This window comes from Pteropus alecto, unplaced genomic scaffold, assembly GCF_000325575.1.
Source record: "Pteropus alecto unplaced genomic scaffold, ASM32557v1 scaffold821, whole genome shotgun sequence".
Taxonomy (NCBI): domain Eukaryota; kingdom Metazoa; phylum Chordata; class Mammalia; order Chiroptera; family Pteropodidae; genus Pteropus; species Pteropus alecto.
Window position 1 is genome coordinate 199,575 of NW_006431396.1, and position 14,906 is coordinate 214,480.

Below are 14,906 nucleotides of genomic sequence, written 5' to 3' on the forward strand. Positions count from 1 at the left end.
CTCAATAATTTCAAGTCTTCTGACTAGATGAATTGTATTCATACTGAGAAAAGTTATGCATGAGATCCTTCTTGGTGATTTTTGAAGATTTATGGAGTATGGACGAGGAACTCCAAAAGTGCTCAACATCACTATCAGGGAAATGCAAATAAACTGCAATACGATGTCACCTCACACCTGTTAGGATGGCTATTGTGAAAAGATAATAAGTGTTGGCCAGGATGTTGAGAAATTGAAATACTTGTACACTGTGGGTGGGAACATAAAATGGTGCAGTAGCTATGGAAAACATGTTGTGGTTCCTTAAACATTAAAAATAGAACTACTAGATGATCTAGCAATCCCACTCCAGGTATATATCCAAAGTAAGTGAAATCTGGATCTTAAAATTTATCTACACTTGCATCTTCGTTGAAGTATTGTTCACAATAGCCAAGACATGGAAACAACTTAAATGTCAACTGACAGATAAATGGACAAATTAAATGTGGTATATACATACATTGGAATATTATTCAGCCTTAATAGAAGGAACTCCTGCCATATGCAACCACATGGATAAATCTGGAGGACATCATGCTAACTGAAATAAGCCAGTCACAGAAGGACAAATATTGCATGATTCCACTTTTAATGAGAAATCTAAAATAGTCAAATTCATAAAAGCAGAGTAGAATGGTGGTTGCTAGGCACTAAGGAGAGGAAGCAATGGCAGTTGTCATTCAATGGGCATAAAGTTTCAGTTATGCAGAACAAATAAGTTCTAGAGACCTGCTGTGTAACATAATGCCTATAGTTAGAAATACTGTATTGTACACTTAAAATTTTGTTACAAGGGTAGATCTCTTGTTATGGTTCTTACAACATTTTTTTTTAATGGGCAAAAGATCTGAACAGATACCTGAGCAAAGAAGATATATAGATAACAAATAGGCATATGAACAGATGCTCAACATCATATGTCATTAGGAACTGCATATTAAAAAAAAAAAAACAAAGAGATACCACTACACACCAATTAGAATCATGAAAATTCAACAACGATGTGGAGCAACAGGAACTCTTGTTGCTGGTGTGAATGCAAAAAGAATGCAGACATTTTGGAAGACAATTTGGCAGTTTTTAAAAAACTAAACATACTACTACCATACAATCCAGCAATCACACTCCTTGGTATTGACCCGGATGAGGTGAAATTTTATTTCCACATGGAAACCAAGACATGAATGTTTATAACAGCTTTATTCATCATTTTCAAAACTCAGAAGCAACCAAGATATCCTTCAGTGGGTGAATGGATAAATACACTGTGGTACATCCAGGCAATGAAATATTATTCTGCGCTAAAAAGAAATGAGATATCGAGCCATGAAAAGACAGGGAGGAACCTCAAATGCATGTTAATTAACGAAAGAAGCCAATATTAAAAGGTTACTTACTGTATGATTCCAACTCTATGACTTTCTAGAAAAGGCAAAATGATAGAGGCAATTAAAAGGTCATTAGTTGCCAGGGGCTGGAAGAGGGAGGGATGAATAGGTGGAGCACAGAATACTTTTAGGGCAGTGAAACTGTTCTATATGATGCTATAATGGTGGATATATGTCTTTGTACATTTGTTCAAACCCATAGAATGTATAACACCAAGAGTGAGCCGTAATGTAAACTATGAACTTTGGGTGATAGCAATGTGTCAATGTAGGCTCATCAAATGTAACAGATGTACCACTCTGGTGGGGGATGTTGACAGTGAGGGAGGCTATGCATATGCAGGGGCAGGCAGTATATATTAAATCTCTGTACTTTCTGTTCAATTTTGCTGTGAATATAAAACTGCTGTAAAATATTGTCTGTTAAAAACAGAGGCTGAAAAATATAGTCCTTAGTTTAAAAAAAATAAAGGGAAATTTAAGAACTTATAAAATGTGATCTCAACATAAAGTTTAGTCAGGGTTTTAGAACTGATTACCAAAAAAGAATTATTGATGAGAAGGAAAAAAGGTGGTAATCACCAGGAACTAACATGTATGACCAACAGTTTTGCTAGAATACTCTAATTTCCTACTGAAAACTCCATGCTGATTTTTGATAGAACAAAAAGGTCCAAATTAAGTTATTATAAATGCCTATTTTAATATATGGTACAGCTAGAAATATCTGTTGTACTGAGGCAAGCAGCTTTCTTTTCCAATAAGCATGTTTTGTATATTTTACACCCTTGGCACGATGTTACCTTAAGAAGCTCAATTAACAGAAAACAATATATAACAACATTGTCAGTAGCTGGCAGATGTTGCTGGGCAGCCACACCTTTGACACACTGCCTAATTCGTAGTCTTTTGGATGTCTTTTTTCTCACTCATAATGACCAAAGTTGTAGAAAATATTCCTGTTTGGGAACTACCATCTTTTCTGTGTGTCTCCTAACACCTAAAATCTTGTCTCTCCCACCCTCGTAGTCCTCAACTAACTAGTTTTTCTTTTGGAGTTGCTGGCATATCTTTAAGCTATGTGCTGTTCACTCTCAATTACTCTACTACATCTCTCTTCTCATACCACGACCCCCCAAATTTTTCTCTTCTTTTTCCGTGCAGAGACACATTTCTGGTTTCCTTCAGAGCCTTTCTTCTCAAGCAAGCTAGGGACACATCCACATAAGTTCTTCTGTGTCGTTATTGGCAAGTGACAGCTAAGCTTCTAACTTACAATGTCATGCCTATTTACAGACATGTTGCCTTTCTTTCCTAGGGTTACTAGGTTAGGACATAAGGTGAATGCTATATACATATTGTATCCGGATTAAACAATGTGGGTATTGGACAAAGTTTCATATGATATGCTTATGAAAACAATAGAAAGGTGACAGGACAATTAGATGGGCTCACGTCTAATTGAACAATTAAACCAAAATAGTTCTGCTTACTAATCATAAGCTTCATGAGAACGGAAACTGCAGGTGTTTTGTTCTTCATGTAAAAGGTGCTCAAGAGATGTTAAGTGAAGGGATAAAAGGTATCAAATATAGGGAGATCAGTAGTCCTTGGCCTGTTCAATATTTTTCCTGATGACTTGGATAGGGATGAAGAGAGATGAAACAGACAATATTTAAAAAGTGAAATGTGATAACGATCAATGGAAATATCCTTCAAATACACAGGAAGAAGCAGACTTGGCATAAGAGCTCCATATGTAAAAAAAGACTTAAGGGATTTGGTTGACAGTAAGCCTATGAGTCAACAATGTACAGTTACTAAAAAGGCAGTAAAATCTCAGTCATCGTTAATAAAAGCATAGTATACAGAGAACGGAAAGTGTAAAAGTTCTATTTAAATTTACTCTGACCAAATCTCATCTGAAGGAATGTGCTCTGTTTTAAGAGGCAAATTTTAGTTTGGCAACAAGTAGAACTGTATAACCATTAGATTTAGCCAAGAATGGAACAGACTTCCTTCCCTGAGAGGCAGTGAGTTTTTCAACACTGGATATTTTCAAATAGGGAATGGAAATCTACTTGAAAAGACTTTTTAAATTAAATTTATTGGGGTGACATTGGTTAATAAAATCAAATAGGTTTCAGTGTACAATTTAATAATATGTCATGTGTATATTGCATTGTGTGTTCACCACCCAAAGTCAAATCTCCTTCTGTCACTATATCCTTGACCCCCTTTACCCTTAACTATAGCATTTCCTCCCACTTTCTGTCTGGTAACCACTAAACTGTTGCCTGTGTCTGTGAGCTTTTGTTTGTTTTGTTCATTTGTTGCTTTCTATTTTATACTCCACATATAAGTGAACTCATATAGACTTTGTACAAGAAATTTATCTTCAATATGAGAAGATGGTGGGAATAAAAGGAAATCTTGGAACGTACCAATTAGTGTGTGGTCTTTACACACTGGTTCTCCACAAATGAACTATAAGTAGCAATAAGATATTGATTCCTTCAGCCTTCATGGTGACCAGACAGAGCTTTGAGTGGCTGGAATTTCTAGGCCAGTTGCCTCTGGCTGTAAGCAGCCTTGCCTGTTGGTTTCAGTGAGATATACAAATACTGCTTTCTATTTGTTTCATGATGTAAAAAATATTGGGAACTACTGTCCAAAAGGAATTCTGGGTTACTTTCAACTACGATGACTGAATCATCTAAATTAGTATTAGAGACATCACTAGAAATTAGTACAGAGTTCTTTCTAAATTACAGCACCCAAAATAGAGAATGAAACATCTATAGAATCTGGAATTAAGGCAAAATAAAGATAGCTGTTGTGAAATCTGGCTTATATAAAGGTGGTAAAGAAGACAAGTGGGATAAGCCACAGTCCTACTGCTCTGATACAAGAAGAAGAAATCCTATCCTTGGTGCATTGACAGTGGAACAGACCAGAGGCAAATGGGGCTGCCCTCTATTTAAGTGTATCTTGAATCAGTGCCTGTTTTTATAGAGTTAGGATCTCCAAGTCCATGGCCTTCTGAAAAGAGTATAGACACATTTTACCCAGCAAAAGACTAAATAGAAAAACTCCAAGCATGAACTGCCCAAGTAAGGAGAATCTGGATGAGATGAAACAAGAAGAGGGCTTGGAAAGCTGGGGGACAGTTTGAAGGCATTAGAGATTTGAGAGCCAGTAGTCAGGGAGGTTGGAAGGGCACCAAAGAAACCTTGGCTGATTTCACACTTTGGCAGCATTTCTGACAAACTTCGGCCAGGAATCTGTCCCACTGCAATGTCCCCTTTTGAGAATACCAGGAAGGATTTACTAAAACCAACAAATGCTTTTCACAGGAGCTATAACAACATCTTTTCAAATATACTTCATATTTAGTGAACAAAGATGAAAAAAGTTATATACATATAATAGTATTAAAGCATATCATGCTCATAGTAATATGTTGTGCTTATGACATGAGATCCTTAAAGGCAGAAACTGTTTTGAGCTTTTGTATTTGTATTCTGGTGCCTAACAGCATATCATAGATAGATAAATAGACTAGATATATAGATAGATGATAGATTAGATAGATAAGTAGATTAGATAGATAGATAGATGATAGATGATAGATAGATGATAGACTATGAATAAGTGCTCAAAATAAATGTTTGAATGAAATAGTTGGATAATCGTTAAGAATGAAATCGTTGGATAATCGTTAAGATAGATAGATCATAGACTATGAATAAGTGCTCAAAACAAATGTTTGAATGAAATAGTTGGATAATCGTTAAGACTTGGAATGGCATCCATAAGATGGAGAATGATTTGTCCTAGCCCTTGGCACGCCCTTCCTGCTTCCTCACCAACCCCAAATACCAACCCTCAAGATATTCCCATCCCCCAGACATTAGGAGAAGCAATAACCTTCCTGCAGAAGAAAACTGGCTCCTTGCCTCAGGGATCAGAATGACTCAGGGGAGAGAGAGAGAGTGATTAACAAAAACGTTATCAGGCTAAAAGATTACTGTTTAAATCATGAGCAGTCTAGAGGAAAAACAGTTTAAAATAAGTAATTGTTCCCCTCTTTCCAGACCATCATTCCCCTGTGTCTCCAAGTTCTACATCCTCAAGCCCCCAGCTTCCTCATTATCCCTAAAATAAAGCATCACACCGTAGCAGATTGCCTCAGCACCTTCCAAAGTCTCAGAAAGTGGAAGTACAATGGTTCAAATGGAAACAACTTGACCAAAAATCCGCCACAGAATTTTGAGACCCATTAAAACAAAGTTTAATGAGGGAAAAAAGGTAAATGGCACAGAATGTGCTTAGTATGTTATATGAAAGTAAAAAGTTACCACGAGCTCACATCTGAGGACAAGGAAAGATCATGAATTAGTAATTGGTATGGCTTTCAACAGGGAACTCTATTGGAGGACGATCAGTGGTTCTGGCCTCTAAAATGCTTTAAAAGGCCAGTATGGTAGTATGGAGAGAACACTGCAATAGAAAGGTTCTTGCTCTGGTTCTTACCTGTGTGACCTTGAACACATCCTTTTGTCAATCTGGGCTTAATTTATAAAATAGACAAAAATGGTACCTAATTTGCATAACTCACTGGTTGTTATGAGGTCAGACATGATAGTTCTTATAAAAATTTTTAAAACTATGAAACAAAATACAAATAAAAGGAAATTTCTACTCTAAGCTCTTCGTTTTACAGAATAGGTAATTCTGAAGCCAAAAGATATTATACTATTTGCTCAAAAATACCTAAGTACTTAGTAGCAGGGCTAAAACAAGAACTCATTGTCTTGAATCCTAGTCAATTGCTTTCTCCACTACACTATTTTACCTTCTTCATTAACTTGGGATATGTGAGAACTCAATTGTCTGAGCATGCAAACTTGAGGTGTCTAATTCATTTAGAATATTAATCTACACATTTGCATTCACACTGCAATAAAACTTAGTGAGAACTATCTAGATATCGTCATTGTACATTTAGGTGTTTTCTGTGGATTTTAATTTAGGAAAATTTTGTAATGATAAATATGTCTACCCACTAATTGAAACAGCACTGTGCCCTGTGTTGTGATTAGCAAATAATGTATCAGCATAGGGATTATAAATATGCTTATGATTCATCCTTCTGGAAGATGTGAGATTTTCAGTTTAAGTTCAGTTTCTTAGAGATACAGGTAATAATGTGGAAGATTAACTTCACTTATAAATATTGTATACCTTAAATAGTTCAGTGTTTAGATCATAGGGGATGAGAGGTCCAATGATAAATTTTAAAAAGCTTTGTGGAAGGTGACTGAGGAATACAATAGTATAAGTATTTCAAATGGATAGCATGATGTGAAGGAATAAGAATATAAGGATAGGGGAAGGATGAGAAAAGAGTGCAAAGGAGAATTAGCTTAAAGGTAACTATAAAACTCATTGATGATTATTTAGAGATACATTAGAAATTATTCAGTGGATACTTAAAGCCAAGAAAGAATCCCTTTATTACTTGTCTGATCTAGGTTGTTTATCTCCAAAAGCAAATCATTGGAGTGGGGCCAGTATTGCATTAGGGTTACTAATGGCTCACTGTCTATGATGGCCTACTTTTTTTTATTTGAAAGACACTTAAAGAACAAATCTTCCATAAGTACCCGTGAGCCCTTGGACCTTTATAACATGGACAGTCCTAAATCATGGAACAGAGAAGAGGGCAGAAATAGACTATCCTAGAGCTGATTGTTATGGCTTCAAACATAGTGACTGGAATATTCTATAAGATTAGCCTAAGCAGAAGAGAAAGGAGAAAGAGGACTAGCGATAGAACAGAGAAGGCACAGAAACAATACTGGCCCCAAGGAGAAATAGTTACTCTGGAAACCCCAAGATAGTGTGGAGTTTTATGGTTTAAAGAAGAGGCTTAAAACAAAGGAGTGAGGAGAGATGTAATATAAGAATTACCTCAGGAGCTTAAAAATTTTTATTAATACATAACATGCATAAAATGCATAAAAAGCAATCATCTTAAGTGTACAGCTAAATAAAATTGCACATATGTATATATGCCTGTGTAACCTCTATTGATATAAAGGTATAGAACACATCTAGCACCTGAGAAAGTTCCTTCTGGTCCTTTCTGATTCTATATTCCACCTGTCCTTTCCCAAGAGGTAACCCCTATTCTGACATTTTATTATCATAGATTAGATTCACCTTTCCTAAAAATTGGTATAAATGGGATAACACAGTAAGTACTCTTTTGTGTCTGGCTATTTTGCTCAGCAAATTGTTTTTGAGCTTCATTAATATTGGTATATGTGTCAGTAGTTTTGTAATGGTATTCAAATAAAAGTTTTATTCATTTTACTATTGATGGACTTTTTGGTTGTTTCCAGTTTAGGGCTATGACAAATGATCAGTGATATACATGTCTTTGAGTTAACATGTACATTTGTTTTTGTTGGATATAAGCTAGATCTTAAGGTAGTAATACTTTCAGCTTTAGTATATACTGTCAATTTTTTAAAATAGGTTTTTCAGTTTATACTCCCACTAACAATGTGTGAGATTCCAATTTTTCAACAAACTTGGCAATATTTGGTATTGTCTGCTGTTTAATTTAAGCCATACAGGTGGATGGCTTAAAACACTGTGAGTTTAATGTGCATTTCCTGGTGGGTAATTATGACAAGCATCGTTTCATATGCTTATATTGGTCATTTGGATATCCTCTTTTCTGATGTTTCCTGTCAAATCTTTTGCTCATTTTTAATTGGGCTGTGGTTTTTTGTGATTTATTTATAAGAGTTCTTCATATATTCTGAACATGAGCCCTTCGTCATACATATGTATTGTAATTATCTCCTATTCTGTGTCTATCCTTTCCCCTCTACTAATGGTATCTTCTGATAAACAGAACTAACATACACAACACCACCATCACCACCACCATCACCTGCCCCCCCAGCAGAAAAACTTACTTTCTACTTTACAGGAATAACAAAAGGCATCAGATTGGAGTTCCTTCATTTTCTTGCCACCAACACTACACTTCTGTCCCTGTTCTATCTTCCTTTCAACCTACTATAATACAAGAGTTCTTCCTTGTAGGTAAGGCCCATCTCTTCCTCTATGCTTTGAATCCCATCCAATCTTACCATTTCAGGAACCAGACATTGTCAGTTGCTCCCTATTCATCCTATACCTTCAAACTCTAACTTGAATTGGCTCCTTCTCATCAGTATTTAAGCATTGTCATTTCTCTCCCTTTTGAAGAAAACAACAAATAGACACCCCTCTGTTTCTTATCTATATTGGTATACATAGATCCAGTTCATTCACTTTATTTTTTATTAAGTTTATTGGCGTGACACTGGTTAATAAAACCTGTACACAGGTTTCAAGTGTACAATTGGCGTGACACTGGTTAATAAAACCTGTACACAGGTTTCAAGTGTACAATTCAATAATATGTCATATGTATACTGCATTGTGTGTTTATTTTAACTGCTTCAAAGTATTCTTTGAATTAATGAACTGTGGTGTATTTATAATTTTCTCTAATGAGGGATAGTTAAGCACATTCCAACATTTTCCTATACAAATACTTTGCAATGAACTTCCTTGGCCATATCTCCTTATGCATATACACAATTTTCTATAGGGTATATATCTCTAAGAGGACCTGTACATCTTCAACATTTACTAGATATTGCCATATTCTTTCCAAAGCAGTTATACCAATTTAAAATTACTAGCAATTTAAAAGTTCCTAATTCTCTTCATTCTCATCAACATTTGGTGTTATCAGACTAAATTTTGCCAGTCCGGTGAATATGAGATAATAGCTCATTGTGATGCATTTCCTTGTATATTAGTGGGGTATATCTTATTTTAATAGGTTTACCGTTCATTCAGGATTCTTCCTCTAGTAGTTGCTAGCTCATATTGTGCCCATATTTTTGGTTTGATTGGTTGTCCTTCTTTTTGTTTGTAGAAATTCTTTATGTATTCATAAGTTTAAAACTTTGTCAGATATGAAGCTGTAAATATTTTCTGGCTGTCTGTAACTTGCTTTTATCTTTGTTTATACTCAGATATTTAATTTTTAAATTTTATTTATTTCTTTTTTTAGGGGGTATCGTGTTCATTTTTTTAGCACAATAGTTTCAAATATACAATACATTGGTTATATATTTATATAGTTTATGAAACAATCCCCCTAATTACTCTATCACCTCTCTAGCTCTACACATAGCCATTACATTACTGCCGACTACCTTCCCTATGCCGTACTCCCCATCTCCATGACCATCCCTCAACTACTAACTTGTCAGAGTTGACATTCAATATTATTTTACATTAGTTTCAGGTGTACAGCATAGTGGTTAGACATGTATATAATTTACAAAGTGATCCCCCACCTTGTACTATACATTAATATAATTAAATTTATCAATCTTTCCCTTTATGGTTTATAATCTTGTCTCTTATGTCATACGGTTTATTTTTATGTCTTATTAAATAATTCCTCACCTACCTAGATATCATATTCTGATGTTCTCTTTTTCCTTACTGTATATTTGGGTATGTAATTAATATATAATGTATATATAACTGTATAAATAATTTCATATTATACATATCTTTTGAACCTTACATTTTTCACTCAACATTATGTTTTTAAGATTTATCTACATTGTTACACATAGATCTAGTTCATTCACTTTAACTATATATAACTATAGTTGACCTTTGAGCAAGACTTTGAACTGCTTGGGTCCACTTATATATGGATTTCTTTCCAATAAATATACAGTCGGCCCTCTGTATCCCTGGGTTTGACATCCATAGATTCAATCTGAGGATGAAAAACTGTATTTTCCATCTGCGGTTGAGAATTCTTGGATCTCGAGGATAGACTATATGCATTGTGCTATGCCATTTTATATAGGAGCCTTGAGCATCATAGATTTTGATATTCACAGGGGTCCTAGAACCGATCCCCAGTGTATTCTGAGAGACTGTAGTTGAGTGGAGAGTCAAAAGTTATGCAGTTAGTATTAATATGATGGCTAGGTGGAGGGCCAGGGGAGGGAGGGAGCAATTGGGGGGATCATTTTATGAACTATATAGATGTCTAACCAATGTACTGTATACTTGAAACTAATTTAAATAAATATTTTTTTAAAACACTACTAAAATAAAAAAAAAAGTTATGCACAGATTTTCGATGTGCTGGGTCAGGGCCCCTAACCCTTGCATTGTTCAGGGATCAACTATATATATGCTATCCTCTTTTTTCTTACTTAGGGTTTAACTCACCAGAAATTAAATTATTAATGTTTGTGACTAGTGTGAGGTACTGATCTAAATTTATCTGTTTCTATAAGAATAGCCAATTATCCCAACACCATTTATTAAAATCAATCATTTCATTCTTTGATTTACTATTCTTTATGTGTCATATATTAAGATTACATTTATACATGTTCTATTTTTAAGTTCATTATTTTTGTCCATTATTTATCTATTTATGCCAAAATGCTATACTATTTTGATTGTAGTTTTGTAGTAAATTTTGCTATTTAGTAGTACAAGTTCTTTATATGTATTCTTCAAAATTGTCATGACTATTCTTATCTATTTTCTATATAAATTATAATATAAATTTTAGTATTAGCATGTCAATTTCTGTAAAAATAAAATCCTGTGGTATCTTAGTTATATTTTCATTTAATGAATAGAGTAATTTAAAGAGACTAACCATATTTATGATAATGAATCTTTCCCTTATGAACATAGAATAATGCTACATTCATTTAGGCCTTTTAAAAATACTTAAAGTTTATAATATTCTTCTTTAAAGTATTACATCCTTCATAAAAATTTATTTTAATGTGCCTTGTAATTGTTGTTATTATAAATAGTGCCTTTGGGAAGGGGTCCTCAGTTTTTGCATGTGTGTGTGTGTGTGTGTGTGTGTGTGTGTGTGTGTGTGTGTGTGTATTTTATACACATAAAATAATTTCAGTATGTGACTCATTTGCATTGGTCTTTACTTTGTGGTGCATCTTTCACTATTTAGAAAGGTTCTTTTTTGTTCTGATGATATCTTTATTCTAGTGTTTTTCAAACTTAGCATATAGCAGAATCCCCTGGAGTGCTGTTACAACACAGATTGCTGAGCCTCAACTCCAGAGTTTCTGATTCAACAAGTCTGGGGTAGGACATAAGAATTTGCATTTCTAAAAACTTCCTAAGTGATATAGATCTTCTGGTCTAATTCCACACTTAAAGAACCTATATTTCATACTAATATCTTCACATAATAATTTTATTCCCCTTTTAAAGATACTGTCTATTGATTCCCTTCATAAGTCATAATGAAACTTGCTAGTAAACTTTTAGCCTCTTTCCTCTTTCTGATGCAGTCTCTAAGTTAAACTTATAACTTCTTACTCCTAGTTAATGTCTATAAAGCTATCCTCCTTCTACACCTTTTGTTATTTTTATCATATCTATATATTCAGAGTATTTAAGATTTACTCTATTCTGTCATTCCATCTCCATCATTTATTCTTAGTTTTAAAGATAAGTATAGTTACTGCTCGCCATCAAACATATGCTAAACTTCCATGATTTCCTGATTGTCTAGAGCTTTTTTCTATTCAATCCCTTAGGAAAGTATCATGGGAATAATATTTCCTGAGTTCTAGCATTTTCATTTAGCTCGTACTTATATCTTAAAGTTAACTTAGTTGGATATAAAATCCTTGACCCGAATCTTCCTGTTGTTTAGTCTTCTCATTCATAACAAGTAGTTTCCCGGCATCACAACTTTTGTAGATTTATCTGAAAAGGTTTCTTCTGGAACCCTGTTCTGGAAGAACTCTAAGACTACATTTAAATACATACATATGTATGTATGTATTTAAATGTAGTCTTATAATAAATAAGATATATAAAAAAACTACATTTAAACATATGTAGTTTATATTTTATGTGTATACTCAGGAATCTGGTGCAATGGGTGAGCACACTCTTGGACATACAGCACTGGCCTGCTGCCGTGACCAGTTCTTCCCAGAGTCTTTCAGAACTGGAGATTCCATGGGGGACTAGGTGAGGCCATCACAATGCACTCCAGGCTCCATTTCTTCCACTTTTTCACTTTCCACCTTTCCGCTTCCACTTCCAGTTTTGGTCTCTCTTACAGACATTTGAACCCACATCCTAGGCCAATGTGTCACGATTCTGTTGGTGGAGTTTTCCCCTAAATTATATTTTCACAAAGTATACAGACCTCTGAGTTTCTCCATTCCAATTCTATGCCTTGCAGAGACTCAAGGCCTTATTTCCAGTCTCCTGCAAGCATAAACACTGAAGTCCAGGACTTCCACTTATGGTTAGGTTGAAGAAAGTTACAAAAGACTACTGGGCTTAGCCCTAAGGGTGAGAATTATCCAGGTGAGCTACAAGATCATAGTTCTGGCTTCTGATGAAAGATCTTTGAGATAGAATGATCATGAAGCTTTGGCTCCCTAACAAATGTTAATGATACCTTAGGTTACACTGAGATGAGAAAATTAAATTGAGGAAAAACGTGCTTATGTGATAATTTTTGGCTTAAAAACAAGATATTAAAAACATGCCCACAATGCAAAAGAATGAAGTTAGACCCCTACATCATACCACATGCAAAAATTAAAAGATCTAAATGTAAGAGCTAAAACTATAAAATCCTTAGAAGAAAACATAGGTGTAAATCTTCAGGACTTTGGGTGAGGCAATAGTTTCTTAGATATGAAAACAAAAGCATAAGCAACAACAAAAATAAACTGGACATCATCAAAATTAAAAATTTTTGTGCTTCAAAGGACATCATCAGGATAGCAAAAAGTTTACTCACAGAATAGGAAAACATTTTTGCAAATCATATATCTACTAAGGTCTTATATCCAGAATATGTAAAGCATTCTTACAAGTTAATAATAAAATGACAAATAACTCAATTTTAAAATGGGCAAGGGATATGGATAGAAATTTCTCCAAAGAAGATATACAAATGGCCAATAATCACATAAAAGATGTCAAATTATTAGTCCTTAGGGAAATGCAAATCTAAAACACAATGTGATGCCACTTCACCCCCACTAGGATAGCCATAATATTTTTTTAAACGACAAGTATTGGCAAGGATGTGAAGAAATTGGAACCCTCATACATTGCTAGTGAGAATGTAAAATGATGCAGCTGCTGTAGAAAACAGTCTGGCAATTCCTCAAATGGTTAAACGGTGTTTTCATATGACTCAGAAATTCCACTATTAGAGAAATGAGAACATATCTCCACATAAAAACTTGTACCCACATGTTCACAGAAGCATTATTCACAAAGGCCAAAAAGTAGAAACAACATAAATGTCCATCAACTGACAAATGGATAAACAAAATGTGGTGTATTCGTACAATAGAATATTATTTAGTCATATAAAGAAATGGAGTATTGAAACATGCTACAACATGAATTGACCTTAAAAACAGTAAACTTAAGTGAAATAATCCAGTCACAAAGGACCATATATTGTAAGATTTCATTTATATGAAATGATCAGTATAGGCAAATCCATAGCGACAGAAAGTGAATTAGTGGTTGCCAGTAGCAGGGTTGGGGGTTGGGCTATCATGATTAAGGGGTGTAAGGTTTCTTTATGGGGTAATAAAAATGTTCTAAACTCAATTGTGATGATCGATGCACAACTCTGAATATACTAAAATTCATTGAATTGTAGACGGTAAATGTGTGGACTGTATGATATGTGAATTATATCTTAATAAATCTGTTTTTAAAGCATGCCCACAAATAATCAGCAAAATTGAGAGTGGAAAAATAGAGATAAACAATCCTTCAATAAACAAATGGCAAGAAAAAAGTAAAATAGAAGAGCAAGAATGCAAGAGCGAGAGCGAAAGCAAGAGCAAGAGAGAGAAGATCTACACTCAAAGAGATTTAAAAGATAAACTGACCAATTTCAAATTCCAGAGATTTTAGGAGTCAGATCGAACAAGTTGAAAAAGAGAAAACATTCATCACATGTATGAGACAATTGGAAATTTGGGTACTGACTGAATATTTGATGATATTAAGGATATATTGTATGATAATGGTATTATGGTTATGCCAAATAAAAAGTCCTTATATTTTATAGCTACATACTGAAAACTTTACAGATGAAATGATAAAGTATAAGAGAGTTGCTTCAAAATATTTAGATTAAACAAAATTTACCATGAATTAAATAGTTCAAGCTGGGTGAAAGGTATATAGGGATCATTATACCATTCTTTCTACTTTGGTGTAGATTCAAAACTTTCCATTAATAAAATTTTTTAAAGAAGAAAAATGCCTCAAAGCTGGGTGTGGTGCCCCTATACCACAGAGAAGCTGACTTTATAGTGG